This window comes from Camellia sinensis, chromosome 2, assembly GCF_055761805.1.
Source record: "Camellia sinensis isolate YWXY chromosome 2, ASM5576180v1, whole genome shotgun sequence".
NCBI classification, from domain to species: Eukaryota; Viridiplantae; Streptophyta; class Magnoliopsida; order Ericales; family Theaceae; genus Camellia; species Camellia sinensis.
The window spans coordinates 63,432,536-63,459,747 of NC_138962.1; the positions used below are offsets into that span (position 1 = coordinate 63,432,536).

Here is a 27,212-nt window from a genome sequence, read left to right on the forward strand (position 1 = left end):
TTTTCTAGTTACACGCTATTTTTGGTTTTGGTCCTTAGATTAGTTAGTTCAATAAGCTGGGTATCAAATTATTAAAAAAAAATAAAAATTTATTACTCTACCGTATTTTTTTTAATCTGCAAAAGGGAACTTATTGATGATAAACCAATAGAAAAAGATTACACATCAGTAAAAACTTGGAAGGAAAAATGCATCATAACTGGACTCAAGGACGGGTCAACCTAATTACCCCCCAAAAAAGGACGGGTCAACCCTTTTTGGGCCTGAGGCAAAATTTTAAAATGATTTTTAATATTTTATTTTCATTTGAAATTATTTTTTCTTGCTTTTTATGATGCAAAATTGCTAACTAAACCTTTTTAATCAAGTTTTTGTAACGTGTGTTTCTAATAAAATGTTAATTTGCTTAATTTTTTCTTTAAATATAGCAGAGCTTCGATATGATTTTATTAATTTTAATTTTGAAAATTTTCTTTCCACAAAAGAAACTCTTACATGTATTATTAATATTAATACATTTATAGAGCATCTCTATAATTTCCTTTCATTTATTTGGATGTGAGGTTTTATAGATTTTACACAAACTTGTAAAGCCTGTTGTCAATTTCTCGTTTATTTTTGGTGGGTATCGATCAACCTCTCATAATTGAACCATAATATGTGATTGATTTCGATTCCTCAACTACAAAATTAGAGGGTTAAGTCTTGTACTAAAATTTTCTATCCTTGACTAAACCAAATCAAATCACTTTCACCCTTAATGGAGAGGGAGAAAAAAAAAAAAAGAACAGAATAAAGTAAAGAATTGTGCATTTTATATGGGCCTTTAGTATAAAAACAAGCCTTTCTTGACCACCTCAATTATAGAAGTCCCTAAACATACTAAAAATAAATAAAATTATGAGGCGTTCACAAGAATGAGGCTTAAGGCTGGCTCAAAGGCCGGTCCTGGATTGGAAGTTGGGATTATCATAGATAAATTTTATTGAGAGATCTTAACTAATAAAAAAAAAAAACTTATTAAACCTTTCCTACTACCCAAAATTAAAAAGAGATGTTTCACTAATTTTCTCATTAATTAATAAATTTAGAAAATAAATTTATTTTCGAAGAATCAACAAATTCAAACATCATTTATCTTTAGTCGTTTCCACAAAGACTGGGCTTTACAAATTGGAAGGGTCAAAGACGGCAAGGAGAGAGTTAAGTGCTAATTTGGAGATCAGCTTGGAATGTTCACGTCAGTCTCTTAAAATTGGAAAATTGATAGTTAAACTTTTAAAAATAAATTATAAATTTGTGAAACTTTTAATTAATATTAATAATAAAAATTTTAAAATTTTTCATGAATTTGTAATATATTTTTCATATTACCATCGGATGCTAATTCCCCCCTTAAAATTTAGGAACAATTATAATTTGGTGTAGTTTTTAAAAATAATTTTAAATCAGTGAAATTTGTTATGATTATTAATAATTAAAATAATAAATTCTTCTATTAACTTGTTATTATTTTATGAAAATATCACTGAATTGTAATTCTTTTCAAAATTTAGTTTAGAATATAGAAATAGCTAACAGAAGCTGAATTTGTTATTAACTTGTTATTATTTTATGAAACTATTTAGGAAACTGCATGTTTAAATATTCCAAAAAAAAAAAAAAAACAAATTAGGGAATCGACCAACTTTTTAAACTATTTGAAAAACTAACCTACTTTTAAAATTGCATTTTCAACATGCAATTTCACCTTGAAATCGCATGTTGAACATGCAATTTCACTATGTCATTATAAATTGCATTTTCAACTTGCGATTTTAAAGTGAAATTGCATGTTGAAGATGCAATTTCAATTTTAAAATCGTATTTTGAAAATACAATTTTATAAAGTAGGTTAGTTTTGTAAATAGTTTGAAAAGTGAGTCAATTCTCTAATTAGTTTTTTTTTTTTTTTTGGAATATTTAAAAAAAAAACTCCACAAACCATCTACTCATAAACTTACAATAAAAAAGAAAATGTTACACATAATTATATTTTTACCTCATTTTTTTTACTCCAAAATACAAGTGAGTGAGTTTTATATGTATTTATAAATATGGATCTCATTATTTTATATTTAAAAGTAAGAAAAAAAAATTAAAAAAATGTAATTATGTACAACATTGTTTTAACAAAAATAGATTATGTTCCTTGAGTAAAAAGTTAAAATTTAAAGCACGAAGTCATACCTTTAGTTAAATTATTAGACTATTGTGAGAGGTTTGTTGAAGCTTAATGACTAATTAATAAATGTACTGTATGGAGGTAAATTAGACAAACAATCACACAAAAAAAAGTTAATTAATAAAAAAAAAAATGGTATACAAATTTACTTGCTAGACTCACTTTTTAGATTTAGTGATGTGTTAATAAGATAATTGATTTATAATTAGAAAATATTTAATTATTAACCAACCACATTCTTAACACATTACGGAGTTTAGAAAATTAATCTAATTTTTAATTTTGAATAGCCATACGCAATTACATAATAGTAAACCAATTGCATAATGACTGCTACATTGTATATACATGTACATACAAAAGAATATTTGTGACTAAAAAAGTATATATATATATATATATATATATATGAGAAATTCTCTCCTAATTACAATCTTTGAGATCTTCGGTTATAATCTATTAAAATATTAGTTACGACTTGAGTATGATTTAGTTATACACATTGTATGTTAGTTATAACTTATAATGATGTTGATTGTGATATCATTTTAGTTATAATCCAAACGTTTTTTGGTTATATCTTGGCCCTGTTTGGAAAGAAGGTTTTGTGCTAAATAGTCAATAAAAACAAAATAAGTTCAAATAATTAACACGACAAAATGTCACATCTAAATCATAATTATTTTATTTTTTCTCTCATAACCATCAAACTACCTAAAAAAAAGCCAACTATCTTTCTACGCACAATTTTTTTAGTCAAGTTAAAATAGTAAAAAGCTAATCAAAATAGTCAACTTCCCAAACGAACTCCTTATGTAACTTTTTTAATTTTTAATTCTAGTTATTTCTCTCATAAGATGAGTTAAATATCATAATTTATATATTATACACATCCTTTACTACAACATTACCTTACTCGGCATTTCCTAGTCTTTCACTTATCTAATGGTGTGTCTCCTCTCCTTTTTCTTTTTTTTTTATCGGTTAAACGCAACCACTGATGAACACTTAACTTATTATCAACAAGGTATGCTGAGGGTAAATAATTAGGCCGATTTTGACCCCTCAGTTCCCGAGAGACTTAGTAATCTCAAGGCATGTTTGATTGGGTGGATTAGAGCATGGGATTAGGATTATTAATCCGTGAGCCCAATTATCTCATGTTTGTTTTAACATTTTGGTTTAGGATTATTAATCCAATAGATAATTAATCCAACAAATTTATAAGATTATTAGTAATGGGGTAGGGGTGAGATTATTAATCCAATGAATATTAATCCAATTGGATAGTGAATCCTACACTAATTTAATAAAATTATTAATATTTCACTATTAATCTTTTGAAACAAACATGACCTCAAAGTTAGTACGTTTGATTAGGAGAGCCATCGACTTTGTCGAAATATTTAAGTCCGGATTATTAATGCTGACCTCCGCAATTCCCGAGAGACTTAGGGTGTGTTTGGTAACGTTTACGTTTTCAGTTTATATTTACAAAATTTTTATAAACTGGTTTTTGTTTATTTTTTGTTCATTTTTAGAAAAACATAAACTACAAACACGTTTGGTAATTGACAAAATGTTTAAAAAAATTTAAAAATATAAAAAAGAGTGAGAAATGACAGGTGGCAAGTGGCAGCGGAAGACGGTGGTGGAAAGTGGTGACGGTGGGTGGTGGGTAGCTAGTGGTGGTGGTGGTGGTGGTGGGTGGGTGGGTGGGTGACGGTGACGGTGGGGGGTGGGGTGGTGCGCTGGTGGTGGGTGGTGGTGATAGGTGGGTGGCGGATGGCGGGTGGTGGTAGGTGGTGGGTAGGTGGCGGGTGGGTGGGTGACGGTGGCGGGAAGTAGCGAGTGGGTGGTGGTGGTGGTGGTTGTGGCGGGTGGGTGACAGATGGCGGGTGGTAGTGGGTGGTGGCGGGCGGGTGGTGGGTGGTGATGGTGGGTGGGTGGGTGACGGATGGCGGGCGGTAGTAGGTGGTGGCGGGCGGGTGGTGGGTGGTGATGGTGGGTGGGTGGGTGACGGATGGCGGGTGGTGGTAGATGGTGGGTAGGTGACGGGTGGTGGTGGCGGGTGGGTGGGTGACGGTGACGGGTGATAGCGAGTGGGTGGTGGTGGTGGTGGTGGTGGTAGTGGCGGGTAGGTGACGGATGGCGGGTGGTAGTAGGTGGTGGCGGGCAGGTGGTGGGTGGTGATTGTGGGTAGGTGGGTGACGGTGGCGGGTGATGGGTGGTAGCGAGTGGGTGGTGGCGGTGGTGGTGGCAGCGGTGGGTGGTAGTAGCAGGTGGGTGGCGGATGGCGGGTGGTGACAGGTAGGTGGCGGGTGGTGGTGGTGGTGGGTGGGTGGGTGGGTGGTGGTGGCAGGTGGGTGAGTGGTGGTGGTGGTGGCGGGTGGTGGTGGCAGATGGGTGGCGGGTGGTGGTGGTAGTGGTGGGTGGGTGGGTGACGGTGACGGGTGGTAGGTGGTGGCGGGTGGGTGATAGTGGTGGTGGGTGGTGGTGGCAGGTGGGTGGCGAGTGGGTGGTGGTGGTGGTGGTGGTGAATGGTGGTGGCGAGCGGGTGGCAGGTGGGCGGTGGTGGTGGGTGGCGGGTGGGTGGTGAGTGGTGGTGGCAAGTAAGTGCCGGGTGGTGGTAGCGGGCGGTAAATGGTAATGGCAGGTGGTGAGTGGTGGCAGGTGGATGACAGGTGGGTGGTGGTGGTGGTGGTGGTGGTGGTGGTGGCAAGGGGTGGGTGGTAATGGCGAGTGGGTGGCAGGTGGGTGGTGATGGCGAGTGGTGGCTGGTGGTAGTAGGTGGGTGGTGGGTGGTGAGTGGTAGCGGCAGGTGGTGGTGGTGGAGGGTGGGTGGTGGGTGGTGGCGGCGGATGACGGTAGTGGAAAATGGTGGCGGGTGGTAGCTAATGTTGGGTGATAAAAAAAAAAAAACTGAAAACTCAAAATGGAAACACATTTTTTGTGTTTTTATTTTTTGGCCAAATTTATAAACTGAGACCACTAATTTATAAATCAAAAATTTTACCAAATAAGTTTTTATTTAAATTTTTTAAATTTTTATAAATATAAAAAAAAAACTGAAAACGTAAGTGTTACCAAACGGTACCTTAGTAATTGGCCAAAGTATGATTGATTGGGAGAGGCATGGACTTCGTCCAAATATTTAAGTCGGGATTATCAATGTTGACACCTCAATTCCCGAGAGACTCGGTAATCTCAAAGTTATTCAAAGCTTGGTCAAAGTACAAATGATTAAGAGAGACATGGATTTTATCCAAATATTTAAAAGTGGGGTTGTCAATTCTGACCCATTTGATTCTTTTTAATATAAAAGCACTAAAGAGGATTGACCTAGTTGAACCGTAGGACAAGGGGAAATATATAATAAAGTAAGGAAAAGAAAAAGTTTGAGAACTTTATGCAGGTCTTACGCCTAGGGATCAGAAGTTAGCCCGTAACTCGTTAACACGGTTTGAATTGTACACGTAATTAAAAAGTTAAAATTAATTATTTTTTAACTCAAATCCAAATATAATATGATTTAAAAATACAAACATTAGCACGTGAAATAAAAAATAGACACGTTTAACCAATATAAAGGTTCTTGTCGACACATTGACATAAATTTACTATAGATTCGCATACAACATGAATTTAATAACTATAATATTTTGAATAATTCATTCTTATCCGTTAGATTAAAACTTAAATCTTTATATAGTATACATACCTAATGAAGTGCAACCTTAAATTAATGATAAATTGACTATCAATTTTAATTTAATAAATTGTTTGTCTCTCCTAAAATCTTGAACAACTCTTTAATCAAGCAAAAGCCATAATTTTTTTGAGTTACAACTTGTAATGGTGAGTTAATGTGATTGGCAATTATAATATATTTTGTTAGTTTATTAATATTTTTTGTTACAGTTTTTATTCACTTTGTTTGATTTAGTTAGTTTATTAATTTTTTTTTTGTTATACTTATTATTCACTCTGTTTGATTTAGTTTTTAAAATTTGTTCTCTCTATTTGTTTTACAAACTATAATTTAGTTTGATAAAAATTATTCACCTCAGAAAAGAAAAATTAATGTAAAAATAATGAGTAGTATTTTTTTTATTTATTTTTTTCCAGGGAACTAGTTTTTCTGTTTAATTAATTTTTTTCAAAAGAAAAACAGATTTAAAAAAAGTTATTTTTATGCATGTGATGTGAAATAAGGGGGTTTTTTTTTTAATAGGCGGTACAATTTGTTTATAATCTGAAACATGAACTATTGCTAAGTGTATTAAGCATGTCGTGTTTGGATTAACACGATTGTAAGTATGTTAGGTCATTGTCAAGATAATTGGGCCATATTAGTGATGGATTGTTTTGAATACGAACTGAATATGACACGATACGAAAACGACACTGCACTGCATGATTCGCTTATACTTGCACCCCCTTGTGGTTATTGTGCGGATTATATATTAAGGGTAATTCTATTACACACCACACAACTCTCAATACACACCACAAAGATTTTTAGTACTTTGATTTCTTCTCACTTCACACCATCAATTTTTGAAAAATCCTAAATTACCCTTTATATTTTTCAACTCTCTATCCAAAATCCTAACCTTACCACCTACCGCCAATCCGTCGCTGTTGCCTACTCAAAGAGATGAAAAGCAGAGAATCAATTGTCCATCTGCGATAGAATAATAGAGAATTGATTTAATGATTTGAGATGAAGAAGAAGAAGAAGAAGAAGATGGATTTGTTAAAGATTAGTCAGATTGAGAAAAATGGGAAAAGAACCTGAATCGACAAAGTTGAACTAATCTTGATAGATTTTTTGGTGTTCTCTCTGCAACCCACCTGCGATCTCTCTCGCGCTTTCTCTCACCCACTTGTTATTTCTCGCACTCTCTCTTTCTTAATCGTGATTGTGAGATCCCGATCTACTCTCTTCATCAGTTTACAACAGTGCTAAGGAACAACTCACAAAGGGGTGGGGAGAACGAAAGGAGTGGAAGAAGGACAGTGCTGGGGAGAGAAGATGGTTGGTAGAAGTGACTAGGAGGGGTGGGGAGGTGCTATGAGGTTGTAGATGGCAACGCTGACGCTAGCACCAAATTTGCAAAGAGAAGAAAGATGTGTAGGGTTTAGAAATATGTCCAAAATGGTAATTTAATAAAAGGATATAAGTGTAATAAAAAAATTAGTATGAAAATCGTGTGTACTAAGAGATTTGGTGGTGTGTAAATAGAATCACCCATATATTAAACATACAGGACTACATAGATATACACATACACATACATCAATTGGGATTTCAAATTGTGAGGCTTCAATGGACATATAAATTAGGAAAAATTATAAATACATGAAGCAATGAGAAAAAATTACACTACAAATGAATTTTTTTTTTGTGCAACTCTGACACACAAGAAGAATTAGAGAATTGCACCATCATAAAAATATATATTTTCCCATTATTCCACTAAAATTTAATTTTTCCAATAAACTATCATGAAGAAGATGGTTTGATCGCATAGGTTAGATTTGGGGAAAAAAATAGAGAAAAAAACTAAAAGGAAGACCTATAATTTTAAAATTTAATTAGAACCTAACTTATATAAATTTTTGGATAAATTATCAAAATTTTACTTTAATCCCTTTATTTTTAATTGCAATAGCCAATCTCTTAAATTAAGTTGCAATTTTATTCTTTCATCGAGACACTGCTAACAAAATTGACGAAATTTATCGTTTAAAACATATGTGACATTTTTATTGTTTCATTAATATCCTTACACTTTTACTTAAATTTTATTTTAGTTCTCACACTTTCTCCAAATTCTCACTTTCGTCCTTTCATTTTTGATTTCCTTTAACTTTTTAAAGTTAAATGACAAAAGGATGAGGTTGAAACTTGATTTAAAATTTAGAAAGTTAACTATTACAACCTAATTTTCCCTTAAAAGTACTTTAAACAATTTTTTTAATGTTTTTTTTTTTATTTATAAAATAAAAGAAACATTTGACTTTTTGTGCGGATAACTGACTAAATCATAATTCTCCAAATTATTTAGTAGGAAAAAGCAAAAGGGATGATTTTTTTTTAACTTGATTTTTTAATTTTTTTGATTATTTTAGTTTGATTAAAGAAGTTTCGTTTATTTTTATTATTTTATAAGAAAAAAAATAAAATGATTACGATTTAGATGTGATATTTTATTTTATGAATTTTTTAATTTATTTTATCTTTTAATGAGCTAAATTAGCTCCAGTAATCTTATGAAACGAAATTGTTTGGAGACTAACTACTACGGGTGCAAACTCGGGTGGGTTTGGTCAGGTTGAGAGGTTGTCCAAACCCAGTCCAGCCCAAGTTGTGTTGAGACCTATCTAGGCCCGCCCAGGCCCGAATTGTAACTCGAGATTGCCTGCTGAAACCTAACCCAAGTAAAATCAGAATTCCCTGAGTTGACCGAATTATAAATGAATTTTATTTTTTTTTCACAACTACATTATTAAGTTATTGAAATTTGATTCTATTTATATTTTTTTATTATAAAAAATCATTAATACCATCAAAACAAACAATTTATATAATGTAAAAGAGATGTCGCTATAGTAGTCCTTACAATTTAAAAAAATGCTATAGACTCCAAATAAATTATCAAATTTTTTATCAAATCTCTCACATGGGTGTGGGACCCACACAAATCACATGTGTATGGGTCCCACACCCATGTGAGAGGTTTGGTAAAAAATTTGATAATTTATTTAGGGTCTCTAGCATATCTCTACAATTTATAAGTGAAAATAAAAAAAAAAAATTAAGATTTTATCTTATTTGTATATATAATATATATTCAATATGATTTAATAATGTAAATTATTTTAATATCATGTAATGACTAATAATTTATATATATATATATTTAATATCTTTATATATCTATATATGTATAATTTGAGTTTTGAATTGCTCGGATTGAGCCTGCTTAAATTGCACCCCTACTAAATACTTTAGTCAAAAAGTTATAATAAATTATCACGTTACTATTTTTATTTTTTATATTTCTTTTCATAAAAAAATTAAAAAATTATTAAATAATCTATTAGCGCATATTCTTATCACGAAATTTCACGTTGAAATTGAAATTCATTCATGACCCACAAAATGTACTGATGTTGCTTTCAAATATATTAATCAAATAGTCCTTTAATCAAATATTAGACCCACCGATGTAATAGTTTGACAAAAATACGCATTAAAACTTTCGAGTCAGTGCCTTATTGGAGTCTATACGTAAAGAAATTTTCTAAAATATTAGGCCCACCGATGTAAAAGTTGGACAAAAATACGTATTAAGACTTTTAGGGTCAATGCCTTATCGAAGTCTATACGTAAAGAAATTTTCTAAAATATTAGGCCCACCGATGTAAAAGTTGGACAAAATACGCATTAAGACTTTCAGGGTCAGTGCCTTATCGGAGTCTATACGTAAAGAAATTTTCTAAAAACATTTCGTCATATGAAATGTCTGACTATGAAAACAAAACCTAAAAAATATTTAGAATGTGTTGGTTTTCTTGACTTTCAAAAGTTAGTTGTGCAAATTAGAACGTGTCAGCAAGAATCAATAAGTCCTTATAGAATTTTAATTGTCAATCAATTATCAGATGATTATGTTAAATTCTTTCAGTTTCAATGAAAATGACTTTTACTGGTGACTTTTTTAGGAGAAATTTACAAATGATTATAGATACAAAATGGTTCAGAAACTGAATTTCATTAAGTAAATAAGAACTTACAATGAAATGACCCAGCCTTGAAAAGATTTATAGCAGTGACTACTTGAAACTACTCTTAGGAATTGAAGTGCAGTACAAGAATTGAAGTGTTGGAAATGTAAAGAACTGAAAATGTAAAACTGGACGGAAATATGAAATAAATAAACTGATTTTTGGATCTGAGTCTGGATCATTCATTTTGAGGCTTTCTCTTCTATTTATACTTCCCAATGGTAACCATCGAAGTGGGCTTCCAATCGTCGAAGTAGGCTTCCACGATCTCTGCTTATGGCCCTGAACAATCTGCTCCCACGACGCCTTCTTTGTAGTTGGGTTTCCCTCTTGAATTTGAATTTGAATTGCGAGTAACTGTTGGGCCACGTCACCTCACACCTTCTCACTACTTCCATGCGACGCAGACCCACCATTATTAATATGAGCTGTCAAGTGTCTGCCGCTGATTAGAGACTTGCATTAACTCTCTAAAGCACCCTTTACGAGCCACGTGTTAAGTAGTGATTGGCCTGTACAAAACATATAGCCAACATTACCCCCCCCCGCACTAATATACCCAATACTTAGTAATATTAGTGGACCAGTGCACTTTATCCACGTCCTAGGAAGTGCATGGACTCGGCTGAAGTATAACCATCTTCTTAAAAATGAAGCACTGAACTTCATTAAATTCTTCCTTATGCTTTGAACATTCTCTCCACTATTTACGAATACGAAGAGATTGAAACACCTTCAATGGCCAATCAAGCCTTCCCTTACATTGATCGAGCATACGAGGAGGTATTTGACAATGATGACCAATCTCGAAAGAACCTTCATGCATTTATTGGTCACACATATCCGCCCCCATTTATACAAGTTATGGAAGCTTTTGAACTGTATGAACCTCTGGACCAAGCATTTGCACAAATGGATCTTGGAAGCTCTTCATCTGCTTAAAAACGCTCTGCATGGGATGAAGCTGCTTCTTCTTTTTCTGGAAATACTGGCTAGGATACTTGGTCAACACCAGTTCAAACCCAAATAAGGGAGCAGATCCATCACAGAATTGTTGAATTTGATGATTGTAGACCGCCCGAACTCGCTCTGCGCGCCCCCCCTCGAAGAGGGCGTGGATTTGGGTTCATAGTTACTACAGTTCGGACTCCTGTCACGGTTCTGTATCTAGTCTCATAAAGTGCAATGTAAGACTAATAAATCACCAAACAGTCCAAATCCAGCAAATCGTTTTGGAAAATCGATTTTAATCAAAAAATGCCAAACATGGACTGCTTTGCCAGATTACAGAGTCGCTACCAAAATGTTTTGTTTTTTTGAGAAATTTAGGAAACCCTAACTCGTGCCTAAGGCCACGTGTCCGTCATCACCAAAGTTGCCTCGGCTCGGGAACTTGGGTACGAGGGGGGAAGGTCATGAAATGAGCACCCCCGCTCGCCCGATCAAAGGATTGGCCTCTACTAATCATGATATGTTATTTTGAAAACGCATGTGTTCTTATTCTGGTTATTAATCTAACTTACTATGTGATGCGCACAACATACAAGTATAGACTCAATCACAAGAATTGGAATAAAACAATTCAATGTTTATTTTCAAAAATGGTTTGAAAGTGCTACTCGCAAGTAGGCTAAAGCGCGGATTCGCCACCCTCAAGTGGGCTTAAAACATGATGATTTGCTACTCCAAGTGGGCTTAAAACTCGCATTTTGATGAATTGTTCCAATTTAAGTAATAAAGCCTTCATCCACAGGCATTCATGCAGTTATAGCAATTAAGCAAATAGTCTCATGGCAAGCATGCTATCATGGCAACACACACATTCCTGCAAGTATGCTAAAGCGTAAACACTTACAGTGTACTCCAAGCCAAAATAGAAAACTAGTTAGAAATATGCATGATCCTAACTATGTCAACAATGCCTAATGCAATACATGCGAAATCCAACTAAATAGGCTCGGCTATCTAAGATGGCATATGAATGCAACACTTGATAACATGCTTTGAAACACGTATTCAAGTAAGTGTATTGAAATACAATGCAGTTTGAATGGTGCGTCGAGCTCGGTACATGCAAGACAAATGAACGATGCACGCATGCAAGCATAAGGTATGCTAAACAAAACGTGCCCTAATCTAACTATTGAAAGTAGATAAATAAAAGAGAGAAAAACGTGGGGTTGGAAGACATTCGCACACACACACACACTTATTACAACATTATGCCCTCTCGATGGAGGGTTTGAATAAACAAGCTAAGCTAATCTAAGCTAAGCTACCTATTACAAATCAACTAATTAACTATGCTAAGCTAATTAATTATTACATCACAAGACTTGAAATTAACTAACTATTCTAAGTTACCTAAATATTACAAAAGGAATTAATCAACTACGCACATTAACTAATTAATTACAGAAAATGGCAAATTGACTAGCTAAGCAAAGCAGTAAAATGGCCTCGAGGGCGAGGGAGAGATGCATGCTCGGTTTGCTTCGCCTGGAAATACATTGCCTTGCCGTGAGTTGTCTCTGTTTGCACTCGCGGTGACCTCAGAGCATCAAACACACTTTCAGGTTGCAACTGCCCTAAAACAAGAACATTTTGGAAAATTTTGCCACAGATGGCCGGCCGGCCACCTCAACTGATCGGTAGGCTACCTCAACTGGCTGGCCGGCCAGTACAAGTGGTCGGCAGGCTAGTGCAAGTGGCCGGCTAGCCACTTCCCTTTCCAGAATCCCAATTTTGCTGCAACAGAGATCAATAAAGGCACATCAATGCATTTGCATGGAAATGTGTGTGCAATTACTCCCCTTATCATTTCTCAAGCTTAAAAGAGCGTAGTGCTCGACTCTCAAGCCACCAATCACGCATCTCAATGCATGATGGCCAAAGAGTCAAGCATGCACAATGTTAGTGAATGCACAAACAAGACTCGAAGAGCCTCCACCCTACCATGCATGATCAAGGGTGTCGGCGACCGAGAAACGCAACACGTTTCATCACTTCGAGTATGAAACGTGCCACATTCCTTGTGTTTGAATTAACGTCCGATCCAAACACAATGCAATGCAAATAACATGCTTACCTTTTAATGCTAAAGTGGCATTCACAAGACTCTATCATGTAAGCAATGCATGAAAGACATGTTATGGGCCAAGAACACTAAAGTAAGTGAAGAACATTACATATGAGGCATGCACTATCATCTCAAATGGTCAAACCAGCTATGGAGAGACCTAAGATACTCCAAAACGGTGGCAAAACACACTAAAACTTAGGCATAAAAAGCAAGAAATGCATGCTATTCATTTTCTCGCAAGCAAGGCACAAAGCTTAACTTTCAAACACATTGAAAGAGTGATATATATGAGAGCATGACAGAGGTACAAGCACTGAAATCATGTGCCAAATGATGACATATCATGCAAACAACACAAGTATAGCATGTTAGATGACTTAAGCATTACAACTAGTGAAGTACACAATACTAGGACTATGCAATACAATACTCAATGGACTAAATCAACCCTAAACAGACCTCATGCATGCCAAGATAGTGGCCAAAATGCTTTGAAATAATATCTTGAAAGGCAAGAAAATGATGTTCATGCATTGGCTCATCAACAAGGCATGAGACACAACTCTTAAACACAATTAAAGAGTGATATACATGAGAGTATGACAAGGCTATATGCTCTGAAATTATGTGTTAGATGATGGCATATCATGCAAACAACACAAATAAGGCATGCTAGAAGGCCTAAAGCACAAGACTAGTAAAGAGCACTACACAAGGAGTATGCAATGCATAGCCTAAACAACCAAACCAGTTTTGGGCAAAGCTTAATTATGCCAAAACAAAGGTTAAACATGCTGAAATGGTAGCCCAAAAGCTTAGACAAGCATGCATACGTATTGGCTCATGATCAAGGCATAAAGCACAACCCACAAAAGCTATGAAAGAGTGAAATATGTGAGAGTGTGACTATGCTATATACACTAAAATCATGTGAGAAATGAGGCTAAGGCATGCAAACACCACAAGTAAAGCATGCAAGAGGCTTTGAAACTCAAAGCTAGTCAAGGCATTCACACTACAACCATGCACTTCAAGTCTCACATGGCCAAGACCACTCAAAAAAGAGCTAAGGCATGCTAAAATAATGGCAAAAACATGTTGAGATAGGGTTAACATAAGCTAGGATGATAGGCATGAAGCATGAACCATGTTAGGCTAACAAGTAGGATTACACTACAAGTACAAGATGCAAGCAACCAATGACCAAACCAACCAAAAACAGAGTTATGGAAGGTCCAAAAAGTCACAAAAACATGCTTGAGCTTAGCTTAAAGAAAAGGAGAAATACATGCTCACTTAGTAGGCCAACAAGACATGCAAGCAAGACAAAAGGAGAGGGGACCACCCTCTCCCATTTTGGGCCACAAAACCAACTTTTTACCACTAAAATGCCTTTGAGTTTTAGTGGTTAAAAGACCAAGCAAGGGGTGATTCAAAAGCTTAGAGAGTTGGCTCAAGAGACTTAACAAGCTAAAGAGTAAAAGAGGGGAACCACCCCCCTAAGCACACAAGGCTCAAACCAACATTTTCAAGCCTTAAAATCAGAGTTTTTGAGAGGCTAAAAACAGCCTCAAAGTAGCATGCAAAGGTGGTCAAGCTATTAATCAAAACAAAGCTTTAAAAGGGACAAGTGCCTTACCCTTGAAGCACAGCAGCAAGGAGGCAACTTCAGCAACAATTTTGAACCAAAAGCAATCCAAAGACCTCAAATGAAGCTCCAATGGACCTTAGCTCCGAAGTGAAGGTGTTTAACTCGGTGTCTTAGTGCAAATGTGTGAAGAAAACACACTTTAAGGCTCAAAATAGCACAATATAGAGTGAGAGTGATAATTCTAGAGAGAGAGGGGGGATTTTGCTTTGGAAAATCTAAACCCTTAAATAGGGGGAGGAAGCTCCCCTTATATAGAGCAAGCAAGCAAAAAGGCTTGCTTTATCCCTCTATACACGTGTATGGAGGATGAACTTAGTGAGCCACAACTGGCTCAAAAGATCTGAAAATATCTAAAAAGGAGAAAAAAATGCTATCGACCAGTTAAGGTGGCTGGCCGGCCACTTTCCTTAGCCGACCGGCCACTCCAAGTGGCCTATAAGAGAGAAAAGTGGTCGGCAGATGCCAAAAGTGGCCGGCAAGGCCCTCTTCTCCCCAAGGCAAGAGGCAACAAGGTTTGGCCCAAAAACCAAGGCCAAAACACAAAGTGTTAAAACGCTCAAAGACAAGGCACTCAGCCAAGACCTTCGAGCGCTTGAAACAAGCACAAACATGCGCAATCATGGCGTGCACAAACGATGACGTCAAACTCTTAAGGTTAGTAAAAATGGGGTGTCTACAATGATCCTCTTTTGGTGCCTCCTTCTTTCCGAAGCTCAGTGGTATATCCCTACGTACCCATTGATCGTTGTCCTTGTCTAGAGGACAACCTGCTTTCGGCGTGGTATACCTCTTCCCTACCAATGAGAATAATGCAGAAGACTCCCCATCCAATTGAAGCATTGGGATTTAGTCCCTCATTTTTAGCTAAGAAGGCCAAACATTGTTCTTCTGACAGGTTGGAGATGGTGAATGACCCCCAATTTCCTCTTTTTTTTTTAGATGGACCCTTCTGCACCTACTCTTCCTCAAAACCCAAACTAGATGGAAGAATTGAAGCTTACTCTTTTCGAGAGTTAGCATTTCTCTTCCCATTAGCCTCCAGTTTCTCTAACTGCATTTCAGTAGTATAAAGCTCAACTTTTGCTTGCCGCCTTCTCTCATCTGCCCTTTGAAGTCCTTGGAGATGATGTTCCTTACCGGAACTTCTTATGGGTTTGTGACATTGTGTCACGACCCGCTTCCTATACCCAATAGTTAAGTATCGTGATGGCCAGTAACTGAAGTTACCTCTGACCACTTTTTAAACAAATTACTAAATGCGAGTGGAAAAATATTTAAGTGAGGGTACCAAAATAATCATCAGAGTTTTTATTTTTATAACAAAATTTATTGACCAAAAAGGCCGATATTTAAATATAAAAAAAATCATAAAAGTGTTGTGTGTCTATTCCGCAGCCCCATGTCTAAGACTCTCCAAAAGCTATTTCTGAATTGCATTGTTTCCTGAAAATTGGTAAACAACTATAAGCACATGACATAGTGAGAAATATTATACTAAGAGCACAAGGGCATAAAATTCACCATGGATAATTATTGCACTACTAGAAAAGGGGGCTTTTGACACGGAACTTTTTGCGACGGTTTGAAAACCGTCGCAAAAAGCAAGTTTTTGTGACGGTATGATTTTTTTGTGACGCCAATTGACTATTGCAAAAAAGGGACCGAATAAATACTATTATTAGAGATGAAAAATCCAAAACCGTGGCAAAAAGTAATATTATACGCGACGGTACATTACCTGTCGTAAATTTCTTTTTTCGTCTTGTGGTTTTTGTATTTTTTTGCGACGCTATTTGTTAGTCCGTCGCAAAAGGTTTTATTTTTGCAATGCCCTTTGTTAGTCCATCACAAAAGGTTTTATTTTTGTACATTACCCATTGTATTTTTTTATGTAAAACGTGTATGTGCTTTTTTGTTTGTTTCTTTTCTTTTTTGGTTGGGCAAAAGAGTTTTCTCTTTTTGTGGGTTCAATAAACTGATTTTTTTTTTCCCAAGAAACTATTTTTTCCCCCCCTTTTTTCCTTCTAATGTTTCGTGGAAAACAAACAAAGCCCAAAGTATAATTTTATGGTTCAACAAACTCACTACAACAAAAAAGACTTTTCTCGGCATTTTTTTTCCAACGTTTCCACAAAACTCTACAAAAACAAAATTATTCTTGGCATTTTTCAACAAACTTCATAATTTGTTATATAATTCTTGGCATTTTTTTAAAAACTTTGTGAATATCAAAATAAAATGACGTGGTTTTAAAACACGATACTTCAGCTGAAATAAATATTATTTTTTCCGGTGTTTTAGTATAAGCTAGAGATATTTTTTATGCAGTCCAAAACTCCGTCATTTTGGCATAGACTTCAAATAAAACCCTAGTGCTCATATTGTTCTCATTTCAAGATCTATGGCCAAGTAGCGGTTTCTCTACCTCATAGGTATGTCTTTATGGCTACTCTCTCTCTACCGCTCTATCTTCCTTTTTCTGGTGGTATGTTTGTGAAGGGCGGGGGGGATTTCCTGTGACGGGGATGTGGCAGTGTTGTGGTGGAGATGAGGATAGCGGATCCGTGGTAGGGAAGGAGGAGGGGTTTCGGTATTGAAGGGTGGGGTGGATGGATATGGGTTGTTGGTAGGGGAGGAGAAGGAGGGTAAGGGTGGTTTTCGTGGTAGAAAGGTTAGCTGTGGTAGAGGATTTTGGTAGTAGAAAGATTAGCGGGGCTGTGATGAGGGAAGGTGTTTTTGGTGGTCAAGAGATGGCGAGAATTATGATCTGAATGTTTGTTTCAATTGATTTGTTGCTGTTACTCAACTGCTACTGAAGATGGGATTTGGGTTTATTTAATTTTGGTCAAGTTTTGTGCAGTTGTAGAATTTGAATTTGACTAACTACTTGGCTATAATTGCTTAAGGGGGTTCTAGGGTTTTTTATTACATTTGTGGGCTTTGATGTTTCTCACTATGGTTTCCATGGATTCAATGCTTTACCCTTTGTTTTAATGCTTGTGCTGTTTTTTTTTTTTTTGGGTGTCTCATTCATGGAAAAAAATTGGGGCCTTTGACTAGGGATTAGTTTCTAAAATTTAGGGCTTTACCTTTCTAAAATTCAGAACTTGTTTTCTGAATTTGTTTTGAAAAATTAGAATATAGTTTGGCAAATGAAAAGAGATTTTGTAAAGACCAAGGAAGAGCTTTGTATTGAGTATAGAGAAGGATGGAGGAACAAGGGGGGTGGTGGTGTTGTTGCTGGGTTCTGTAAAGACCATATTGAGCTGTGGAAGAAGGTACCCAATTTTTGGTTAATTAATGGGTTCTAATTAGTTTCTTTTTTTCTTTTTTGGGTGATTGAAATTGTTGTCTAATGTGGGTTTTTGGATGTTTTGTTTTTGTTTTGCAACAACAACAAATAGGGAAGTTCAAGATTGTGGCTAGGGATGAGCACAAGAAATAGCAAGATCTTGTGGGGTTCAATGGTTTTCATTATTTTGTTGATCTATTGGTAGAAATTTGGAAATGGGGTTTAGAGATGTTTCTTATTCTAGTTTAGTTATTTTGGTGTAGTTCTGTGTTAGGATGTTTTTTATGCATGTGGTAAAATAGATATTGATTCAATGTTGGTTAATATTTTGCATTTTGTTCTTTGAAATCTCATTTTATGTCGAAATTGGTTAAGGATTCTTTGTTTCACTATTTTTTGTCCTAAATCTATCCTAACATTAGAGTAAAAAATAGATCTTATGCCAGGATATCATGTCATCAGTGACATGTAGTATTACTAACCAATAATATAGGATGAACCCCATTCATAGTAAACTCTTATTGGTTAAGGATTCCTTGCCACCATGAGAGTTTGTTTTATACTTGAAAATTCTTCTCAAGGTTTAGTCGGGTGCCATTATGTCTCTAGTAATATAGGTGTTGGTTTTTTCGATATAAATGTTATATTGTAAGTCCCTATTATTTCTTGTCTGGAAACTCTGAATTTTACTTTCTTAATTGTCATTAGGTAGTGAATAATTTTACTTGACGGCTGTCCAGTTTATAGTTGATTTCTATATGAATTTTTTTATAGCATGAAAGTTGTTAAATGAATCCTGATCTGTGAGTCATGAAGTGATGCCATGATTATGAAATTATATTGTGAAACTCTGATAAAGCTCCTTGTTGATAAAACCACTAAAGAACATGTGTTCTGAGGTCTCTTATTTCTATTACCAAACAATCTAACACAATCTCCTTTTTCTTTTTGATTTTTTATGCGTATTTGTTTTCCTATATGTTTTTGATAAAAGCAAATGGTGAGTCGGAGTTTTCTTTGATCATTGCCACACTTAGGACAACCAGTCAATCACTCCGATTGTCTTTATGAAAATCCAAGCATTTTGAGGTACCCATTCCATTCCGATTTCTCTTCACCATTTCTTTGATTTCGATACTCATATATACAGAGTATATTCATGTATATCCCTAAAATTGATTCAATCATTCTTTTTTCTTCTTAATGATGAATTAGAGTTCTACTAGATATAGATAAAGCGGGCTATTGAAGTGGGGTGGGAGGATGTAACAAACAACATAGGATAAAAAAAATGTTACTGTTTAGAAAAAAATGTTTTTAGAGTTGCAGCCAAACATTGAAAAACAAAATGAATGTAAATTATTTTACATGAAATTATTTTACATCAAAACAAACAGAGTCTGAAACAAATAGAAGTTTTCTTTAATTATGTTGTAAATGATGATTTTTATTATTATTATTAATTTTTTTTTTGGGGTTTCTTTTTGCAGATGCAACCCTTTTGATTACGTGATGATATCTTCGCATATCGACATTGAAGCTTACTATTGATATCAAAACAAGCTATAATATATATGTTTTTATTTATTTATTTATTTGTATTGTCAATACTTTTTTTTTGTTGTTTTAGATGCAAAAATCTGAGTTCTTGAATATCAAAAATTATTAGTATTGTTGAAGGATGTTTTATATATTTTTGTAAAGAATATTTGGTTGACAATTGTTACATGGTACATATATATTATTCTTGGTATGATTTTGTGAATGTGAATGTGAATGTGAATGTGAATGTGGATGTGGATGTATTTTATTTTTAAAAATATTAATAATTTGTATAGGGAATGAATTAATAAAATATATATTGATTTTATGAAAATAATTTTATTGCGACAATAATAAATCGTTGCTAATGTAATCATCATTTTCTTACAATTTATTAGCGACGGGTTAACATGTCGCATATGCATATTCGTTCAAATATTTAGCAACGGTTTAAACTGTCGTAAATACGATATTAATTTAATTCTATTTTTTTGTGATGTTTTAGACCGTCGCTAATAATACTTTTTGCGACATCAAATACTGTCGCTAAAAAGTTTTGGCGACGGCGACCAACATCGTCACTAAAAGTGACGTTTTTTTCCCTTCTTTTTGTGTCAGGTTAAACCGTTGCAAAAACCATTGATTAGCCGTCGCTACAAGAAAGCGACAGTTTGTAACCGTCGCAAATACTTTTTGTCATGCCCGCTTCCTCCTGTAATAACCCCGACCCCTAATGAACGTTAAGTCATGATTAAGTATGCCTAACAGTGATTTAGAAGAAATCTGGAATTTAATTTGCATATGTATTGCATCATTTTTGTTGTTTTTATCTGTTCAGTGTTAAATTATCTGTTTGCGTTTCATGTTTTAAATTGAGAATTGAAGGCCTTATCGGTGGCCGAACCGGAAATTGATTAATGTTTTATGATTGCCAGAATTTATATGATTTTATGGCATGTTTAATTGTGATGTGTTTGGGTATGATTAAATTAGATCAAATGAGCTAAAATTACATAGTTGGTCTTAATTACAATTTTGCCAAGATAGTGGGCCACTTTGTCTAAACATGTTGAAGCCTTAGCACACCCCATTCAAACACATTTCCTCAGCTCATTTTTGTTGTCCTAACCGACTAGAGGGAGAGGAATAGGAGAAATCTTGTGGTCTTCAAAGAATTGCTTGGAGTTTAGGAGGATTGAAGGAGTCTTGCATATTTGAACTTGTACATCTTGCATTCAAGGCTTAAGGTAAGGGAATTCATCTTTTTAGTTATGAATTTAAGTCACTTCATACTTGGTCCAAGATAGATTGGTGACTGGAGCTAGAAATTAGTTTATAATGTTGATTTGGGTAGAGATTCATGCATGCATGTTCATATCATAGCATTTGGAAGTGTTTTCATGAGAATTCTTTGCATGCAAGGCCATATTCAAGTTATAGCCCATGAGTTCATCATGAATTGGAGTTTAATCTTGCATTTGGACACATTGTGGAGCATTGGATTTCAAATATACACTTGCATGTTTCATACACATCGTGTTCTTTAAAGTATTGTCGAAATTATATTTAATTGAACTACTTTTGGGCTTTGATTTCTCAAATTGATCTTCAAAACATGTTATTCTATGAGTTTGAAAGGGTTTTCCAGAAAATTAGCCCAAGAGGATCGAATTTGATGCATTAGAACTTGGTTTTGAGCTTGAAGGTCCAATATGGAATTTCCAGAATTTGGACTCATGCTCGAGCGGGGAAAGTGGAGCTCGAGCGTGGAATCCGACCATCCAGTACTTTGCACTGTTTTACAGCCAACTCGAGCAGGGTAATTCACGCTCGAGCGGGGACCTGAGTTACACGCTCGAGCGTGGGTCGAGCGCCCGTCGAGCGTGATTTTCACCTATCCAGTACTTTTGTCATGTTTTGCAGACCGCTCGAGCGGGAAAGTTTACGCTTGAGCGGGGACTTTTGTTTTCATGTTAGCTCGAGCGGAGAATACCATGCTCGAGCGGGACCCCTGTTTTCTGAAAATTATGAAAAATATTTTCTAAGGCATTTTTGCATCCTCATTCCATCCTAGGCATTCCTAGGCCATGTTTAAGACTCCATAATGAGGTTAATAGTTAAACACACACTAAGAATAACGAAGTGCATTACGTCTAACTCGAGCGTGTGTTTCAAGCGGGTAATTGTATGCGTGTTCGTGTAGGTCATGCACCTCAGGACAAGTGAAGAGCCATTTGACCATCTAGTGAGCCGACCAATTGTTGTGAGTAATAACTCTGTAAAGTTATGTTTAACTTTAATTATTTTCCAATGACATGAGATGATAAGTTCTGAAATGCTATGTTTAAATGAATGAATGATAGTCCAATTTTCCTTGGAATGTAAACGCGGTATCCGTAGACGAGGCCCTCGCCCAGGGGACACAATATTGAGGCACATGGTCATGAGGCCCTCGCCCGGGGGAAAGAATACCGTGGCACAAGCCCTTGCCCGGGGGAAAGAATTTGTGGCATAGTCCCTCGCCCGGGGGAAACAATACCGCGGCATAGATATGTTATCTAGTACCGGAGGTTCCATTATGGGACTTACTATGCTTGACCAACATGATATGTTATGCTAAGGGAGGTGTACCACACATGATTTGAATATGGATATGGCTGTAGTTCCTTTCTGATATGAATTTGAATATGAATATACCTACGTTTCCGATCTGATAAGAGATTGATTTTCTGATTTCTGCATTCAATATGGTCATCATTCATTAAACCCCTTCACGCTGTTATTATTCACTAGGCTTTAGCTCACTCCTTATATTATGTATGTAGGTAAGCGAGTACGAGACTAGGCCCGGGGTTGATGACCTGCACCCCAGTTTTGTCAGCCAACCGTTGCGCCTCCCGAGGAGGTTCCAGTTGAAGTCAATTGCCATGGCTATTTTTGTAGTTATGCTGGTCTCTGTCTGTTTGTAAAGTCAGGACCTGGGAACTACAGTCTGTAAGTAATATTGTAAATATTGGTGTCCCTTGACTAGCATGCTTATGATCATAAATAAAGTTGACTTACTCTGTTCCATATACGTCATCACAGCTCATTGGACTTTGTTTATTTTGTCTAGTTGCTTCCGCAGCCCCTTAATACTTGCTAATCTGCTAAGAGGTCTTTGGTAATCCGAAGATTACTGGCCGGTTACGATGCTAAACCTATAGGGGCGGGTTTGGGTCGTGACACCTCCACTTCCCATTTCCCGTCGCTATTACGTCACAAAAAGTTTTTTGCAACGGTATGTGGACCTTTTGCGACGTTTGAGATCGTCGTAAAAAGTCTAGTTTTTAGTAGTGTTGGCTAAACAAAGCTTGATATTAAAATACAGAGTATATAATACAGAGATCATTTGACATATAATACAGAAATCATATAAACAAAATAATCACAACCATGGTACAGAACGGAACAGAACAGATGTATAGACTCAAGAGGTGGCTCGTACGAACTCTAGAGGTGGTTCCCACCATAGTGTAGCACTTAGTTTCGTACAACACTTTGATCTACACTAGAAATCATAACCACGACACAGAACAGAACAAAACAGATGTATGGATTCAAGAGGTAGCTCGTACGAACTCTAGAGATGCCTCCTACAATAGTGTAGCACTTAGCTCCGTACAGCACTTTGCTCCACACTAGAAATCAGAGTGTTAGTAGATCCATGACAGACAGAGGGTCAGAAAGTGACTAATTAGAGGGCCAATGGTTATTTAAGTCCTTTAAGGCATGGGACCTCCATGGTAGTACTTATAAAATAATTACCCAAAACACATTTTAATAAACAGTTATATCCATGAGTTTTCCTTATTATATAAAATAAGGTTCATAAATTAAAAATGCTAATGTAATTTATAAAACACAATTTACATAAAATAAATTATGATAACTCAAAACATACGTAAAACATATAATGGTAACTCAAGGTATAATATAACTCACCTTAAGATTAATTCTAACCTTTACCTTTCGTTCACTGCGACCTACTAAATACTCCAAATTAAACTCAAAGTTTTATATATAAAAAGACACTAGAGAACAGAGAGAGAATAAGAGAGTTGGAAGATGAGGATGCTTTTGATGATTGATAGATGGCTATATACATAGTGAAGATGGCGCGCGGAGCAAAACGACTTGGGGCGCATGTAAGTTGTTGTATAGAAAATGATGTATGTCAGTGTATTTTGGTCTAGGAAAAATATATAGAAAAATATAATAAAAATATCATTCTATTCAGAAAATAATATCAAATAATAATATAAAGTTAAAATTATTTTTTTGAAATCATTTATAATTAAATAATACTAATATAAAATTCAAGGGACAACTTAAATTTTCGGGTTGTTACATGTTGTGTCTTGAGATCATGCTCTTAACCCCATAGCCCAAACAAAACTCCATACTTTCTTGGACCAGCTTCCTCTCCTACTTAACTGGCATAAAAACTCCTTGGCTACCAATGACTCACTGGACAAAATTGCTGCCAATCGAATTCAAACTAAATATGAAGCAAAGAACCTTCTTGAAGAATATAATGCCTTCAATGACAAGAACTCATCATACTGGGATGATGTAGACATGGATGAGACAGAGTAGGGTTTGAAAGAGACGGAGTTCGAGGTGAAAGCTGAGCAGCTTTTTCACTAAATAAGGGCATATCAACTGCAACAACCCAGTGTAGATAGAATTGAAGATAGAATAAAGAAAGAAAATAAGTTCATAGAACATTGCTGGGTTAAATTCAATGAGGTTGTTACTCTTTCTATCCCTTATTATTATGAGATTAAATTTTTAGCCAAATAGGCCCTCCAATGTAAATATTTTGTATATCAATATAACTAGGTTCTTCAAACTTCATTTGCATGATCTGGTTTTGTATTCCAATTGCATGATAAACTGTATGGTTAATGTGACCTTATTCCTTACTCTGTTTACAATCTATGAATAGCAGCTTCGAAGCAACCAATCTTGCTTTGAAACCTGGTTTTAAATGCTTTGAATCATGGAACTTCTCATAGAAGTGATAGTGTTTGTCTTAGGTTTTCACATTCCAACTGTATGGTCAATCTAATTTGTGCAAACAACAGCATAGATTTAACTAGTCTTGCTTCGAAGCCTAATTTAAGTGTTTCGAAGCATGTAATTTTCTTGCAAAATGACAACATTTGTCTTTAAAAGGTTTTACTTTAGTAGAAAGGTGTATGGGTAAGTATTCTGGTCTCTAAAACTTCCACATTACCTAACGAAGTTCTGGCTTTGCAATGCTTACTCATTTTGAAGTCCAAAAGCCAAGCAAGAACCATATTCTATAATACTATAAAACCCCTTCAAAGGAATTCGCCTTTTATAGAAAGCCTAAAAGCATACCTTCAAGAGTTTTGAAGTAAATAAATCCCAGCTATGCTTGAGTTTAAGGTATAAGACTAGCTTCGAAGCCAACTATCATTTTTCGAAGCCAAACCAAGTATCTGAAAACTAGCTTCAGAGCTAACTACCTATTTTCGAAGCCAAGCTAAGTATTTGAAATGTGTTTTCTCCCTTCATAGGTTTCCTCTTACTGCTCTGGAGGTAGCTCTCTTTCTTATGTTTTCAGAAAGTTTCAAAATAGAACCTTAATCACACACATGGGTCAAATTCGGGTTTATTTGACTTGTTACATTAAATGGGTAATTTTGGACAGAAAGGTTTAAAACCACATATTCTCGCGCTTTATCTGTACATTTGTCCGAAATTTCCCTTTCACTTATATTACTCCCTACTGCAACTTTTTGCCCTTCCATTCACTTTCTTCTTTTAACCCCTCGCTAATGGCTTCTTCTTCCAAAATACCAGTCATTAAGCATGTGAGCCCATCTGTGGCTTTGAGGAGAATTATTAACGAAGAATGTAACAAATACAAAGCCGGTGAACGGTGTGCTATCGATGGGCGCATCTTCATTCTCCGTTATCATGCTCAAGGGAAGTTTGTTCTTGGTCCTATTTTCAGGGAAGCTCCTACCCAATTCCTTGCTCTATACCCGTGCTTAGAGAATCACTATCTCTTTTACGAGGGTAGCCTTAATTGGGGAAGCTGGAGGATGAATCGTCCCCATCGCTGCTGGCCCACGTTAAGGCAAGAATGAGAGGAATGGTATGACCGAGTTGTTCCTGCCAGGATGCTGGACCTCCAAGAACTCTATCTCTTCGACGTCCTTGACTAGTCAAGTTTTCCATTCCTGAATACCCTTTTCTCATACCTACTGCACTTTGTTTTCGGAATCCAGCTTTCAATTTTTTCCAATTTCGGGATGGCATGATAGCCCCCATTGTCCTTAATATGTGCCATTTTTTAGGGTTATCACTCGCTGGTGCTCCTTTTGGTCCTGATTATCCTGATCTTAATATTTCCTTCTCTATTCCCTCTCTGAACTCTTCCTTTAGTGATTTTATGAGTTCTGAAAATAAGAAAGAGAGTCCTGTAACAGATCGAGAGTTCTTTTATTTTCTTTTATATTGGCTTTACAAATTTTTATTTTTACCTCCTCACAGAGAATTATGCCCGAATTTGCCCCTCTTGCTAAGGCTCTTGCTTCGGCTAAGAAGATAGCCTTAGCTCCTTATGTCCTGGGTCATGTATATAGAGCTTGCTCTTAGTTTTTGAAAAACCTCTAGATGCCAACCAAGGAGGACCACTCTAGGTACTACAACTTTGGCTTTTTGCCTACTTTACTGACTTACATTCGAGGTGCTTGAGATTCTTGGTGCAAAACCCTAACACTTATGGAATGATGTATGCCAAAGTTTTCCTCTACCCTTCTGGCTTTGCTTATTACCTCTCTTTCTTCCATTAACTCCCAATTTCCCCCCTTTCCACCTTATTCTGCCCTTTTGGGGCTAACACAGGGCCAGCATGGCTGAGGACTTTCTTGGCTGACAGAACCTGCTCTAACCCCTTACACAGAGATATGTGGGCCTCTATTCTAATTCCAAGAGAGCTCTACATTGGTACCTCGAATTTTTGAGCTTATAAGTGTATTGCTGAACCCTACTGCCCTACCTAATTTGCTAGGCAATTTGGGCTTACTCAAGGAATTCCTGTCCCTCTTTGCAACCAAACTAACCCAAATCTTGTAACCAGGGAGTTGAAAGTGCCAAAACTAGGTTGGATGAGGCAACCTCTAAGTTGATACAAGATTTGATTGAATTCAAATTCACTCCATTCATTCCACACGGCATCACATTGAAGAGGTACCATAATTGGTAGACAGCTAATATGGAGGTGCACTTGGCTATCTCTCCCCAGGATTTGTTGGTAGGGCTAGATGTGCCCTCTCAAGCCAAGTCCAAAGAGACTGGGACCACTATTACTTCCTTCATTGCCCCTGTCATCCCAGTTCCTACTCCTGCTGTCTCAGTGCCTGCTCTTGCTACCTCACCCCCTCTTCCTAGAATCACCAGGGCTATTTCGAAGAAAAGTATGCATTTCTACTTTCCCTTTCTTTTTTCCTTTTATGATGTCTTGCTTATTTACTTATAGCTTCTATTTGATGTAGGAACTCCACAGGAAGACTCTTCTCAAAGGGCTCAAGCCTTGACCATTCTT

At 36.1% G+C, this 27,212-nt stretch overlaps 1 long non-coding RNA gene across 1 annotated transcript; it reads left to right on the forward strand.

Annotated features, from left to right (window-relative positions):
- Positions 1 to 17,079: 17,079 nt before the first annotated feature.
- Positions 17,080 to 19,953, forward strand: LOC145819578 (uncharacterized). The gene is made up of 3 exons (XR_014360327.1): positions 17,080 to 18,032; positions 18,159 to 18,213; positions 19,537 to 19,953. It is a non-coding gene; the product is annotated as an uncharacterized LOC145819578 (long non-coding RNA).
- The last annotated feature ends 7,259 nt before the right edge of the window (positions 19,954 to 27,212 follow it).